The sequence below is a fragment of the Gymnodraco acuticeps genome, unplaced genomic scaffold (genome assembly GCF_902827175.1).
Source record: "Gymnodraco acuticeps unplaced genomic scaffold, fGymAcu1.1, whole genome shotgun sequence".
Taxonomy (NCBI): domain Eukaryota; kingdom Metazoa; phylum Chordata; class Actinopteri; order Perciformes; family Bathydraconidae; genus Gymnodraco; species Gymnodraco acuticeps.
In genome coordinates, this window is record NW_022990744.1 from 152,718 (window position 1) to 167,403 (window position 14,686).

A 14,686-nucleotide genomic window follows, 5' to 3' on the forward strand; every position below is an offset into this window, starting at 1 on the left:
TCTCTCAAGAGGAAGATTGTCTCTATCCAGATCCAGGTCCTTTAGCTCTTTAGCCTTCTGCTCTTCCGAGATTGTCTGCAAAACTGCCCGACTATTGCTGATCCATTTTTCCAGCACAAAACCTCCTCTTTTACAGAGAGCATTAAGATCTTAAACCATTTGTATTGCTGCCTTCTCTGAGCCCAAACCCATCAAACAGTCATCCACATAAACATTTCGCTTAACTGCTTCAACAGTCTCAGCAGAAAAGTCAGACTTGTTGTCGTCAGCAGTTTTCCTTAGCGCATAGCTAGCGCAACTGGGAGAAGAGACAGCCCCAAACAGATGCACCGTCATTCTGTATTCCTGGATCTCTCTGGTGAAGTCTCCCTCTGGCCACCAGAGAAAACGAAGGAAATCTCGGTCTTCTTCTGTGACTTTGACCTGGTGAAACATAGCCCGTATGTCGCCCATGAATGCCACAGGTTCCTGCCTGAAACGAGTGAGAACTCCAAGCAGTGAACTGGTGAGGTTGGGACCTTGATAAAGTACATTGTTTAATGATGTTCCTTTAAATGTGGCACCACAATCAAACACCACTCGGAGAGAACCTTTTCGTGGATGGTAAACACTGTGGTGTGGGATGTACCATCATTTTCCACTGCCACAGTGCTGCTGTGTTGGTACCTGTTCACAGGGCCGCCCCTGGACAACTTGGGGCACCAAGCGACATTGTGAGATGAGGCCCCCCCCCCCAACCGACAGGAGTGAACACATTTTTTTGGAAACAAAGTAGGCTACTTTGCAAATATAGTTCCTGTTTATTATTATTATTATCAACACAGTTACTTTTTTATACAGTGAGGTAAATGGTAAATGTGCATGTATGTCGTTCAGTATGCGTTTACAGGTGAATACGTCTGCATTTCCTGCCAAATACTAGCCTCAAAAAGATTAAAATATAATTAATGCAAATAAACTACTACTACTAATAATAATAATAATAATCAATTCAATAATATAAATACCATATTATTTTATTATAATATAGTTGTAATATAGTCAAGACAAAACATTCTTATGACATGCTAAAAAACTGACATTTCTTAAATCTGTATTCTAGTTCCCTCTGTCAGCAATGTGTCAACAACTACACACACATTTCTATCAGTATTTCTCTGTGTTGTGGTTGACATGATGATGACTGCTAGGAGTTAAGGGGAGAGGCTGAGCGTCACCATGATGATGACTGCTAGGAGTTAAGGGGAGAGGCTGAGCGTCACCATGAAATGTGCAAATTGACATAAAAATGAATAAAAGGGGAAAAAATGCTCCATGTTTTTTAGGCTGTAAACTTTAACTGTTATGTAAGCCAACTAGACAGACAGTGTATCACTCTTCCTCCTGTACATTAGCAGATAAAAGGCATCACATACTTGAATGAATGGTAAATAAAGAATGCTGGAAATAACTGCATCTCCATTAGCCTGTATGCTCTGCAGAGACTAATTTGGTAGACTGCCTTCTTCATGTCGTGAATTGCAGCTGATGTTTTAATATGGCAATTGGCAATTTGACTTATACAACATTCGCAAGTTGTACATTTGACAATAACCCACCTTCGAGTGATGCTCTAGTTTCTTCAAGTTTTGTTTTTTGCTCCGGACTGAAACTGTCTTTTCGCCGACATCTCTTCACCTGCACTAGTGGCCGTATCAAAGCCGTGATTGGTCAGATGTCGATTCATTGCAACGGTGTCGGGTTACAGACGTGCTCCCCTTGTCACCTCTCACTCTCACGGGGGGTGCACGGAGAACTGAGCGGAGAACTGCGCACAGCAGCTGAGGCCCTCTGGGCGGGGCCCCCTGCGCAAGGCGGGGCCCCATGCAGCCTGCGTGATTGGCCTGATGGGAGGGGCGGCCCTGCACACAGGGAGGGATTTGTGTTTTTTGAAAAACACTCGTTATCGTCATGTCAGGTTTTTGGTGGATTTAATCAAGTCTTGGATTGCAGAGTATGAATATCCTCTTGCTATTTTCAGTTGATAAATACGTGTGTAAAGTTTGTGAAGGCAGGAGGAAAGCTTCCGTGATCTCCGTTCCTCCAAACCCCGCCCCCTCCCTGAAAATAATGAGTGACAGGCTGATAGTGACCCTATAGAAACTTTATTATTCACTTAATCACTGATTGAGATATGACGAAGCTAATTTAGTCTCATACATTCATGGGATTAATGTAACAGTAAGACAGAGAATGTAAGTGTGCACCCACATGCAGTATTTTAGTTGTTATATGCTGTTGTAAATACTCCTGTTGTCTGCTTTGTTCAGACTCAAGTCCTGTGTGTGATGCCACATTCAAGACATTCAGTGTATTTTCTTTAACAGAAGGCCGTTGCTTGAAGCGGCAGCTAGACGTATCACTAGGCCACCAGTGTGGGTGGAGGGGGTAAGGAGGACGGGACTGAGCTGACCGCCCAGGAGCACAGCAGAGGACCAGGAAGGGATCTCGGGCGGACGGCCCGGGGGCAAGGCAGAGTTCAAGGAGGGGTTCTCGGGCGGACGGCCCGGGGGCAAGGCAGAGTTCAAAAAGGGGTATTCGGGCGGACGGCCCGGGGGCAAGGCAGAGTTCAAAAAGGGGTATTCGGGGCGGACGGCCCGGGGCAAGGCAGAGGTCCAAGGTGGGGGTTATGGAGGGGCGAAGGCCATCGCGGGCGAACTCAGGAGGCCGAGCATGAGGGCGAGGACCGCGGCCGGGAAAGTCAGGGGGCCGGGTTCGAGGGCGAAGGCCGTGGCTCTCAGGGGGCCGGGATCGAGGGTGAAGACTAGACAGCTCCGGAGGCCGGGCAGGAACCGGTGTCGGAGCTGGTGGGACAGGCCTCGTTAGGATCCCCCACGGAAAAGGACCAGGACACGGGATTGGCAGGACCCCCGGCAGGAGAGCAGTCGGCGGGACCTCCAACGGGACAGGACATAGGGTTGGCAGGACTCCCGGCAGGAGAGTAGTCGGCGGGGCCTCCAACGGCACAGGACATAGGATTGGCAGGACCCCCGGCAGGAGAGTAGACGGCGGGACCTCCAACGAGACAGGACAAAGGGTTGGCAGGACCCCCGGCAGGAGAGTGGACGGCGGGACCTCCAACGGGACAGGACAAAGGGTTGGCAGGACCCCCGGCAGGAGAGTAGACGGCGGGACCTCCAACGGGACAGGACAAAGGGTTGGCAGGACCCCCGGCAGGAGAGTAGTCGGCGGGGCCTCCAACGGCACAGGACATAGGATTGGCAGGACCCCCGGCAGGAGAGTAGATGGCGGGACCTCCAACGAGACAGGACAAAGGGTTGGCAGGACTCCCGGCAGGAGAGTAGTCGGTGGGACCTCCAACGGGACAGGACAAAGGGTTGGCAGGACCCCCGGCAGGAGAGTAGTCGGCGGGGCCTCCAACGGAACAGGACAAAGGGTTAGCAGGACTCCCGGCAGGAGAGTAGTCGGCGGGACCTCCAACGGGACAGACATACGATTGGTAGGACCCCCGGCAGAGGAGTAGTCGACGGGGCCTCCAACAGGACAGTACATGGAGTTGGCAGGACCCCCAGCGGAACCTCCAACGGACCAGGACATTGGGTAGGGACATGAGACGGGACTCTAGAGGGGACTCGAGAGGAGACTCGAGAGGGGAACCAAGGGGGAACTCGAGAGGGGACTCGAGAGGGGAACCAAGGGGGAACTCGAGAGGAGACTCGAGAGGAGACTCGAGAGGGGAACTAGAGAGGGGACTCGAGAGGGGACTAGAGGAGAGACTAGAGGAGGGACTAGAGGAGGAACTAGAGAAGGGAACTCGAGAGGGGACTTGCGAGGGGAACTAGAGGAGGGACTAGAGAGGGGACTAAAGGAGGGACTAGAGGAGGGACTAAAGGAGGGACTAGAGGAGGGACTAAAGGAGGGAACTCGAGAGGGGACTCGAGAGGGGACTCGGGTAGGAACTTGAAAGGTGACTAGAGAGGGGACTCGAGAAGGGACTTGAGAGAGGACCTGAGCGGGAACTGGAGAGGGAACTGGAGAGGGAACTGGAGAGGAGACTTGAGAGGGGACTCGAGAGGAGACTGGAGAGGGGAGTCCAGAGGGGACTCGAGAGGAGACTGGAGAGGGAACTGGAGAGGGGACTCGAGAGGGGACTCGAGAGGGACCTCGAGAGGGGGCTCGGGTAGGAACTGGAGAGGGGACTCGGGTAGGAACTGGAGAGGGGACTCGGGTAGGAACTGGAGAGGGGACTTGAGAGGGAACTTGTGTCGGTCGGTACGCCGACAGGACACGGGGAGCTGGCGTCGTCTGGGGAGCCAGCAGGAGACGAGGTGCTGGAGTCGGCCGGTACTCCGACAAGACTCGGGGAGCTGGCGTCGGCTGGGGAGCCAGCAGGAGACGAGGTGCTGGAGTCGGCCGGTACGCCGACAAGACTCGGGGAGCTGGTGTTGGCTGGAGAGCCAACAGGAGACGAGGTGCTGGAGTCGGGACCATGACTGCTGGAGCCGGTACTTGAGCCGGAACCATGGCTGGAACTGGGGCCGGAACCATGGCTGTATGGGCCAGCTCTGGTGCAGGGACCACGGTTGTAAGATCCAGTTCTGGAGCCGGAAACATGGCTGTAAGGTCCGGAGCTGAAGCCTGGATCATGGCTGTGTGGGCCGGTTTTGGAGCCGGAAACATGGCTGCTGGGGCCGGCACTGGAGCCGGAACCATGGCTGTTGGGGCCTGTACTGGAGCCGGAACCATGGCTGCTGGGGCTCGGGCTGCTAGCCTGGCCTTGCGACGACTCCTCTTAGCAGCCTCCTGAATACTCCGTGGACCTCCATAAGCCTGACGAGTTCCGGAATACGACTCCTGGACAGGAGCAGGAACTGGGGCAGAAGCACGGGTTGACTTCAGGCGGAACCCACCAATGCGTATGGTGCCAGGTTGGGAATTGGGAGACAGGGAGCTAGCATGCCGGGAATCACATGTTTGAAGGAAGTCCAAAATCCAGTCAGGTAAAAACTCAACAAAACATGGTTTCTCTGCTGCCAACCGGAGCGCCTCTACCAGAGCGGCCCTTTTCTGCCGAACACTGGACACTCCCTTCCACCAATCGAAGCAGCAAGCCAGATAGAAAGTTAAATGCTGTAATTGAACCTCCCATGGATCATCTGCTGGGTCCATTTTGTGGTCGGTTCGTTCTGTCACGGTGTGTGAAGCAGGGAGGACCCAAATGCAGATTAAACTGAAAGTTCCTTTATTTCAAGGCTAGGTGATAACACAGACAGAACAGAACACTCACCGACGAACTAGTCATGACACAAGACGAACCGACAAAGACAGACAGAAAAACCAGAACTTAAATACACACAAGACTAATCACACACACAAGACACAGGTGAGGAGGGAGGAGAAAACACAGGGGCCACAGGTGAACACAATCGGGTAATCAGACACACCAGGGAAACTAACGACAGGGAACCACAGACAAATCCAAACAAGACACAACGCAGACAGAAACAGGCAAGACAGGAGGTGAAGACCTTTCAAAATAAAACATGAAACAAGACAAGACAAAACACCATAAAGACAGATCGTGACACCTTGATGTGAAGTTAAGATTTGTGATAAGCTTTAGGTATTGCAATTTCACACGTGGACAAAAGTATAGCTTAATTCAACTGATGTGAGGGCTATGTGAATAAATGTAAGCGATATGATGGAAGTAGCTCTTGGCCACTTTCATTTTTTCAAAGTAGCTCTCAGATGAAGAAAGGTTGGAGCAGAGGTTGCGCTAGACTTTTTAGCTGCCCGTCATTTTGACGGACAGGATCGTAAAACTTCCGTCAAAATCCAGAAGTACCCGTCGGCCTTTACACAACTCTGACGGGGGGGGGAGGGGAAGCATGCTTGTGAACTGTCAACGGGGGGGGGGGGGAGGGACAGTTCACATGCGCCGTGTTATGCAAGGCTGCTGCAACTCGCGGCAGCGTGCACAGCGTAAAGCCACAACTCACAGACATTTCAATGATTTGTACGGCACAGTTAGGTTTGGAAACGGTATAATTTCCTTTTTGGAGGGCATGCATAACACGGCATAACACCGGAGCCTCGCTGCGGGGAAACTTTGGCGCTGTTCTGAGTTTGTTCTAATCTGTCAAAATGACGGCATGCTTTCAGATTTGTCCGTCATTGTTAAAACAAATCCGTCATAGACGGAAAATATTCGGTTAACGCGACCTCTGGGTTGCCATGCTGAACAACGGCAACATGACAACGTTTTCATTGGTCCCTCTTCTTTAGAGAAGACCAGGAAATGATGGATACACAGATCATGTTCAAATCAATAGGCACGCAATGACTCTAAATAATAATGATCACGCATCAAACACACATTCAGACTAAAGGAACCAGCTGTTTGGAAAATGAGAGAAGTAGAAAGTACAAGTATTTGTGTTCAACATGTAAGAAGTAGAAAGTACAGGTGTTTGGGTTCAACATGTAAGAAGTAGAAAGTACAGGTATTTGAGTTCAACATGTAAGAAGTAGAAAGTACAGGTATTTGTGTTCAACATGTAAGAAGTAGAAAGTACAGGTGTTTGGGTTCAACATGTAAGAAGTAGAAAGTACAGGTATTTGAGTTCAACATGTAAGAAGTAGAAAGTACAGGTATTTGAGTTCAACATGTAAGAAGTAGAAAGTACAGGTATTTGAGTTCAACATGTAAGAAGTAGAAAGTACAGGTATTTGAGTTCAACATGTAAGAAGTAGAAAGTACAGGTATTTGAGTTCAACATGTAAGAAGCAGAAAGTACAGGTATTTGTGTTCAACATGTAAGAAGCAGAAAGTACAGGTATTTGAGTTCAACATGTGAGAAGTAGAAAGTATAGGTATTTGTGTTCAACATGTAAGAAGTAGAAAGTACAGGTATTTGTGTTCAACATGTAAGAAGTAGAAAGTTCAGGTATTTGAGTTCAACATGTAAGAAGTAGAAAGTACAGGTATTTGTGTTCAACATGTAAGAAGTAGAAAGTTCAGGTATTTGAGTTCAACATGTAAGAAGTAGAAAGTACAGGTATTTGTGTTCAACATGTAAGAAGTAGAAAGTACAGGTATTTGAGTTCAACATGTAAGAAGTAGAAAGTACAGGTATTTGAGTTCAACATGTAAGAAGTAGAAAGTACAGGTATTTGTGTTCAACATGTAAGAAGCAGAAAGTACAGGTATTTGAGTTCAACATGTGAGAAGTAGAAAGTATAGGTATTTGTGTTCAACATGTAAGAAGTAGAAAGTACAGGTATTTGTGTTCAACATGTAAGAAGTAGAAAGTTCAGGTATTTGAGTTCAACATGTAAGAAGTAGAAAGTACAGGTATTTGTGTTCAACATGTAAGAAGTAGAAAGTTCAGGTATTTGAGTTCAACATGTAAGAAGTAGAAAGTACAGGTATTTGTGTTCAACATGTAAGAAGTAGAAAGTACAGGTATTTGAGTTCAACATGTAAGAAGTAGAAAGTACAGGTATTTGAGTTCAACATGTAAGAAGTAGAAAGTACAGGTATTTGAGTTCAACACGTAAGAAGTAGAAAGTACAGGTATTTGAGTTCAACATGTAAGAAGTAGAAAGTACAGGTATTTGAGTTCAACATGTAAGAAGTAGAAAGTACAGGTATTTGTGTTCAAAATGTAAGAAGTCAAAGTAAAAAGTCGTCAGAAAAATAAGTACTGGAGTAAAGTATACTGGTACCAGAAAAATGTACAGTAACAAAGTATTTGTACTCCACTACTTCCCACCTCTGGTTGAACTTCTGAAAGTAGAGCAGATGTAACGCACTCCTTTTCACCACTTTTCTGCAGGAGTTGCTTTATTTTTCTGTTGAAGTTTAAATTGAGTAAACAGCGAGGGGTTGCACGGGCCATTCAGACCCGACAGAAGCGTGCCACTTTAATGTGATTGATGGCGAGAAATAGGACAGCAAAAGCCTCCCACCACAACGCAGAGGAAACAACAGCGTCCCAGTTTCTCCTTCTCAAACTAAAATGAAAAACAAGTCTTCTCTGGGGCCTTTCCAATCCTCTTCTTCCTCTCCAGCGCAATGCAACCCGGTGTCTCTGATGTCACCTAATTATAAATAACCTTCTTTTTAAGAGTGCCTGTGGTATGTTAATGATATGTTAATTTCCCCCATAAATCTGTGCTTTACGAGCAGAGGGCTCCTTTGCGCATTGCCCCATTGCAGGGAGTGTAAGCAGGGTGTCAGAAAAAGTCGGCGGCTTGCAGATCTGTCTCTCCTCTTCCCTTTCATGTGTTCCTTTGTTTATTTGCATGAAAGAATAAGATGTGAAAAACAAACATTATGGTGTGCTTTAACTATCATCAGATACAAAGGAACAGCTACTGTAGGTGTAATGGCAGCATTTGTCATCCTTTTCTTTGAAAACTATGACTTCTTCAGCTCGATGTTCCCATCCGTGCGGTCATGGGAAAGGAGTCAATGTCATAACTGGTGGATATGTCATTTCATATGGAACCAGTCTGCATGTGTGACTGCATCATTTGCATATGATACTGTGCTATAGATATAATATCAGCTTTCATACATGCACAGTCTCCCCCAGTGCTGATAAGAAGCCTTGGTGATCCAGCAGAGTCCTATATCAGCTCAGCAGCCCACGGCGGGAGATTACAGCTGTCTGTTTTTCATATCTACTGGCAGCATCTTCCTCTTGTTTACTTTTCTTTCCTCTGTAAATCTGCTTAGGAAAAGCCGTTCACCCTGAAAACAGACGGCCAAAATGCTCTCGACGCACAAGCTCCTGCAGACGGAGCTTAGAGGTAAAGAATAATTGCGAGCTTGGAGCATTCAGATTCAAATGAAGTAAAGGACAGACACTGGGGAAATGGGGGCGAATTCCATCATGAACTGCTCAGCTACACCCGCCTTGTTTTACTTGTTTATATTCTGAAGAAATCTTTCTTCACCAGAGATGAAAGCTGTGTCTGCCCTTTACTGGCCTCAATTCATCGGCAACAGTAACTAACCAAAGTTATTTAGAGCTACTTTCATATGTTTTTAGGCACTGAATGGTTTATGTTTCCAAGCTCTTTCTATTTCACCTCTAGTCCTATTCATATATACAGTCTTTCATTCAAAAGCCAATCAATGTCCAGAGGTGATCGGGTCAGATCTACTTTCACTGTTAAACCATTACCGCAGAAAAACAGCTCAAACATCCATTTTCCAAAGACGACAACACATGATGGCACAGAAAGAGTCTTTACATCGTACATAGCCTACAGTCCAAGACCTTACCCAATGCTGACAATTATTACTAATAAGAAAAACAGAGATGCACGGTTGCATCAGACAAAGGTCAAAATTGTCCGGTTGCCATGACTAGTGTCCGACCAATCAGTGTCAGGCATATCAAACATTTTTGTAGATCCAATAATACATACATGATGGTTTTAAACATATTGTCAATCCAGAAAAACAGTGTTTGCACCACTGGGAGTTACTATAACAAAATAACCTTGAAATGCTTGTTAATAGATACTGATTTATAATTAGTTTTGTGTTCATAAATACCTACATGGTTTTAGATGGATAATAAAAAGGCTATTTATTTCTCTCATTGGCTTACTATTTTCTCTCCGATATGCACATTTAATTTGCTATTACAAAAGTGTTGCTTCTATTAATTATAGTTCTTAAAAAGAACATTTGGCCGAGAGCATTGGTGTATCTATAAAAGTAAAAATGCTTTAGTTTGCAAAAGTTAGGCAGAGCAAGACATCAGCAAGGACAACATAATGAAATGCAATGAGGCAACAACAATATATTCAACAGCTACTGTACGACCAGCAAGGCAGGATCTACTCATATTAAACATTAATATATTGAACCAAACATCCTGTAAGCTGGCAAGTGTAATAACATGTGTAATTTGTTTCAAAGCACGGTCATCTTGAACTGTAGCGAACATTATTCATATGCTAGTGAATTATGATATAAGTATTTCTACATCTTCAAATGATAATGGACCTACACAACTAGTTTAATGTGTTGGTGTACGAAAGTTATTTCACATACAAAGCAGTCCTTGCAACAATGAAAGTATTTCAACCCTAACGCCAACAACATCCCCTTCCTCAAACAAGACATCTACTCCGAAGCCAAAACCGAACACATCCTCAAAATCTGCCAGGACTCCACACCCCAGACACCCTTGTAATTTGTTCAGTAAACAATTTGCATAACTGACAAACCAATCACTCACCGCCTTCCCCAATGCAGATGTGAATATCTCCCTCCTCAACTTTTCTCCACACCTCAATATAGAAACAGACCCTAACAATAATCAACACCAAAGCCAAACACTTTCCAACCCTCAAAGCCACACACACACACACACACCACACACACACACACACACACACACACACACACACACACACACACACACACACACACACACACACACCACACACACACACACACACACACACACACCACACACACACACACACACACACACACACACCACACACACACACACACACACACACACACACACACACACACACACACACACACACACACACACACACACACACACACACACACACACACACTTCAGGGGACATTACATTGACTTACATGCATTTCCTGGAGACTTATCCTAACCTTAACCAACACATGCCTAACCCTAACCAAGTCTTCACCCTAAAATTAATGATTCCCCTTATGGGGACCTCCATTTTGTCCCCATAAGGGAGGCGAGTCCCCATATGTGACTGTGTAAACAGATGTAGGTCCCCACAAGTATAGTAATGATAGGCCACACACACACAGATTTGTAACCCAGTGCAATCTATTCCAACCCCGGAAACCCCAATTGTACGATATCTGTTTTCTTTTTGTATTACTGCCAAATGTTATTCCATATTTGATTCCATTTTAATGATATGTAAATACTGCTATCTTTAATATTTCGTAATGTTATTTGTTTACAAAAAAAGTCAAAATCCTCGTACGTGTCAACCTACCTGGTGATAAACCTGTTTCTGAATCTGAACCCTAGCAACTAAACTAATAAGTACAGTACAGTACGTTTTTAAAAATATGAATAGATATGTTGCTTCCAATGCTGCCTATGTAATGACAAGATGACAAGACAGCTTTGTTCCAACTAGACTTAAAACTCTTGAAAGTTACCACTCCTTTTCTTTCAGTGGTGTCCTAGACTTCGCCATGGGTGAGATTTTAAAGGGAATGTTCTGAACATCGTACGCTTTCTAACGCCATCCCAACCCTATGCTGGCTTTTTCTCAGAAGACCACAATTACATTCCCATGTATTGTCTAGTCTAGAGGATGTTTTTAAAAAATACAAATAGATATGTGGTTCCCAATGGTGCCTATGTAATGGCAAGACAGCTTTTTTTCAACTCAAAAAAGTCTTGGAAGTTCCCATTCGTTTTCTTTCAGTGGTGTCCTAGACGTTGACCTACACAAGGAATGTTAAGACTCAAAGCTATGATGATCAAGCATATTTATGTATAGATCAATATTGATATAATGCTCCTTATTGTTAATATTATTTAAAGTATTTTCAACGTATTACTGTTTATATTTGATGGGCCGTTTTTCTTCAAATAATAATAATAAATCGGTAATTATTTTTGCAATATATTTAAGATTATTTTTTAAATAATATCATTATTGTAATTTAAAGTTTTTGTATTTAATTCAGTATTTATTTTGTATCCTTTTGGTTGTTTTTCACAAACTGCTTTCGATTTGAAGGCATACCATATGACGGGCATGTTTCTTTGGTTTTGCTTATCCTGCCTGAAAGTAAATTAGGTTTGTGCTTTGAATAAAGTACATTTGTAGACAGACAAAGTCAATACATGTTTGACCAAATTAATTCTATGTTACAAGCTGCACAGCAACACAGAAACCAAGCACCCAGCTGAAGATAAATTACCAGTTTTGTAGCATGTGTTTCCTCTATTCCTTCTAAATCGAGGAAAGCAGCGCCACATGAAGCGACAGAAAGCTGTCCGTCATAAATCCTGCAGTGTGTGTGCAGACATGCAGAGGCTGCTGAGGTCAGCGCATCCAGCGAGACAGATCTTTGTCTCCGGGTACTCCAGAGAAGTCCACCATCAAAGGCTATTGATCACAGTAATCAAAAATAATGTTCTGTATGATAGCGAGAATCATCGGCGCCAACAAATCACCGCTGACCAACAGAGGAAGAGGAAAGAGGCAGTGAAGCCAAGTGAAGTCGATTCATCCTCGCTAACCAGTCCAGTCTGCAATCAATTCTGCTGCTAAAGAGACATTTATGTCACGTATGATAGAAGTCATTAAACTGGATATTTTTACTAATTCCATTTATGTTCAAATTAGTATTTATTTCGGTAACACTTTATATTAAGGTATACAAATTCACCACCATCTTTTTGAGTTATATAGACACAATTAACACGGCGGCGTGCGTTGAAGCTTCACTTTGAATGGGGTGACATCACGTTTCGCCGAACTGCATTGTGGGAGCGTCGCTACGCGTTGCTCGCTGCAAAAGTTGAGCAATGTTCAACTTTTGAAGCGTCAGCCAATCAAATCATATGCCAGTACAAGCTCGAGCCAATCAAACCGCGTGCTTGTGTGTCCGGGGCGGGAGATTCATGTGATTGGTTGTTGGTGGAGTTTCAGACACGCCCACCGGCAAGCTTCAACGCACGCCGCCGTGTGGACGCTGCGTTATAGTTTCATGTCTTGTTACAGAAGCATAAATCATATTCTTTAGTTATGGGAGAATTACTATTCTTGTGGTTCTACTGCCTTATTAGGCCCATATTGAGCAGCGCATATTAAGACCAAAACTCATGTACAACAACTTCCTTACTTGCAATAAATAAGCTCTAATTAGAGGGTTATTGAGGAAAAACTCTCAACTATTACTTGTAGAATATGGTCAAGTAGAATAAGGCATTAATACGTATTTTATAATGACTAATAAAGAGCCAATATACTGCTAAGCGAACAACTAGTTGATGGTGAATTTGTGTACCTTAATATAAAGTGTTACCTTGTTTTCTTATCTTGTGAAATACTTTAAATCTACACAGTGTTCTGCTGCCTACAGTCGGCTCTCGATGTGATTGTGTTTATTTTGTTTACTAAGAAAGAGCAGGCTTTGAAAGATGTCAGCCGTGTTTGGTGATCCCCAAGATCATTCATATTTACATAACTTTGAAAATGTGTTTTCAAGTCGAAGCTGTTTTTCAAAAACCGTATGTGACCCGTGAGCTGTCAATCACATTTAGTGTGAGTTTTCCGTGGCTCACTTCTGTGAGACGACTCAGATAAACAGAGAGCTAACGTTCAAGCGAAAAGAAGAAAACTATTCTAAAAACTAATTAAATGTGATCATATTTCTAAGAGTGAGTAAGTTAAGGTACAAAAGTGTTATAAACAGTTGGATTTCTAATTATACGAAAACAACAACCGTACTAACCCTCCGCCATCAATCTACAATCATAACATTAGATCCAGGAAATCCATCCAGTTTGCAGAAAAAAAGTAATTAATTTAAAACAAATGAACATTTTCTTAGTATTTTAGTTTTCTATGTTAATAAGCTGAATATTGTAAGACTGTTGGACATATCATACATTTAATGGACGTTTTTCACTATTTGATTACAATTAAGAATAAGAAGCTGAAAACATTCACATCCGGGAAACACAGTGACATCACTATGTAAAACTCGCACTCCTATTGGCTAGCGCTCCAACACATTGAACATGATAGGCTAAGGGGCGGGACATATCTAAGCGGTTCACCAATCAGAACAGAGCCGGCCAGCTAACCAATCAGAGCAGACTGGGCTCTGGTTTCAGACAGAGGGTGAAAAGAGGTGCTGCAGCACAGGTAGACACTACATACTGATATACTCCTGAACATCAGCAGGAGAGGACTCTTTAAAGTAGAGACACTACATACTGATATACACCTGAACATCAGCAGGAGAGGACTCTTTAAAGTAGAGACACTACATACTGATATACACCTGAACATCAGCAGGAGAGGACTCTTTAAAGTAGAGACACTACATACTGATATACACCTGAACATCAGCAGGAGAGGACTCTTTAAAGTAGAGACACTACATACTGATATACACCTGAACATCAGCAGGAGAGGACTCTTTAAAGTAGAGACACTACATACTGATATACACCTGAACATCAGCAGGAGAGGACTCTTTAAAGTAGAGACACTACATACTGATAAACACCTGAACATCAGCAGGAGAGGACTCTTTAAAGTAGAGATACTACATACTGATAAACACCTGAACATCAGCAGGAGAGGACTCTTTAAAGTAGAGACACTACATACTGATATACACCTGCACATCAGCAGGAGAGCACTCTTTAAAGTAGAGACACTACATACTGATATACACCTGAACATCAACAGGAGAGGACTCTTTAAAGTAGAGACACTACATACTGATATACACCTGAACATCAGCAGGAGAGGACTCTTTAAAGTAGAGACACTACATACTGATATACACCTGAACATCAGCAGGAGAGGACTCTTTAAAGTAGAGACACTACATACTGATATACACCTGAACATCAGCAGGAGAGGACTCTTTAAAGTAGAGACACTACAT

The 14,686-nt window shown here is 44.2% G+C and overlaps 1 protein-coding gene across 1 annotated transcript in view; it reads right to left on the minus strand.

Annotated features, from left to right (window-relative positions):
* Positions 1–14,686, minus strand: part of khdrbs3 (KH domain containing, RNA binding, signal transduction associated 3) — a 100,011-nt gene that overhangs the window by 71,500 nt on the left and 13,825 nt on the right.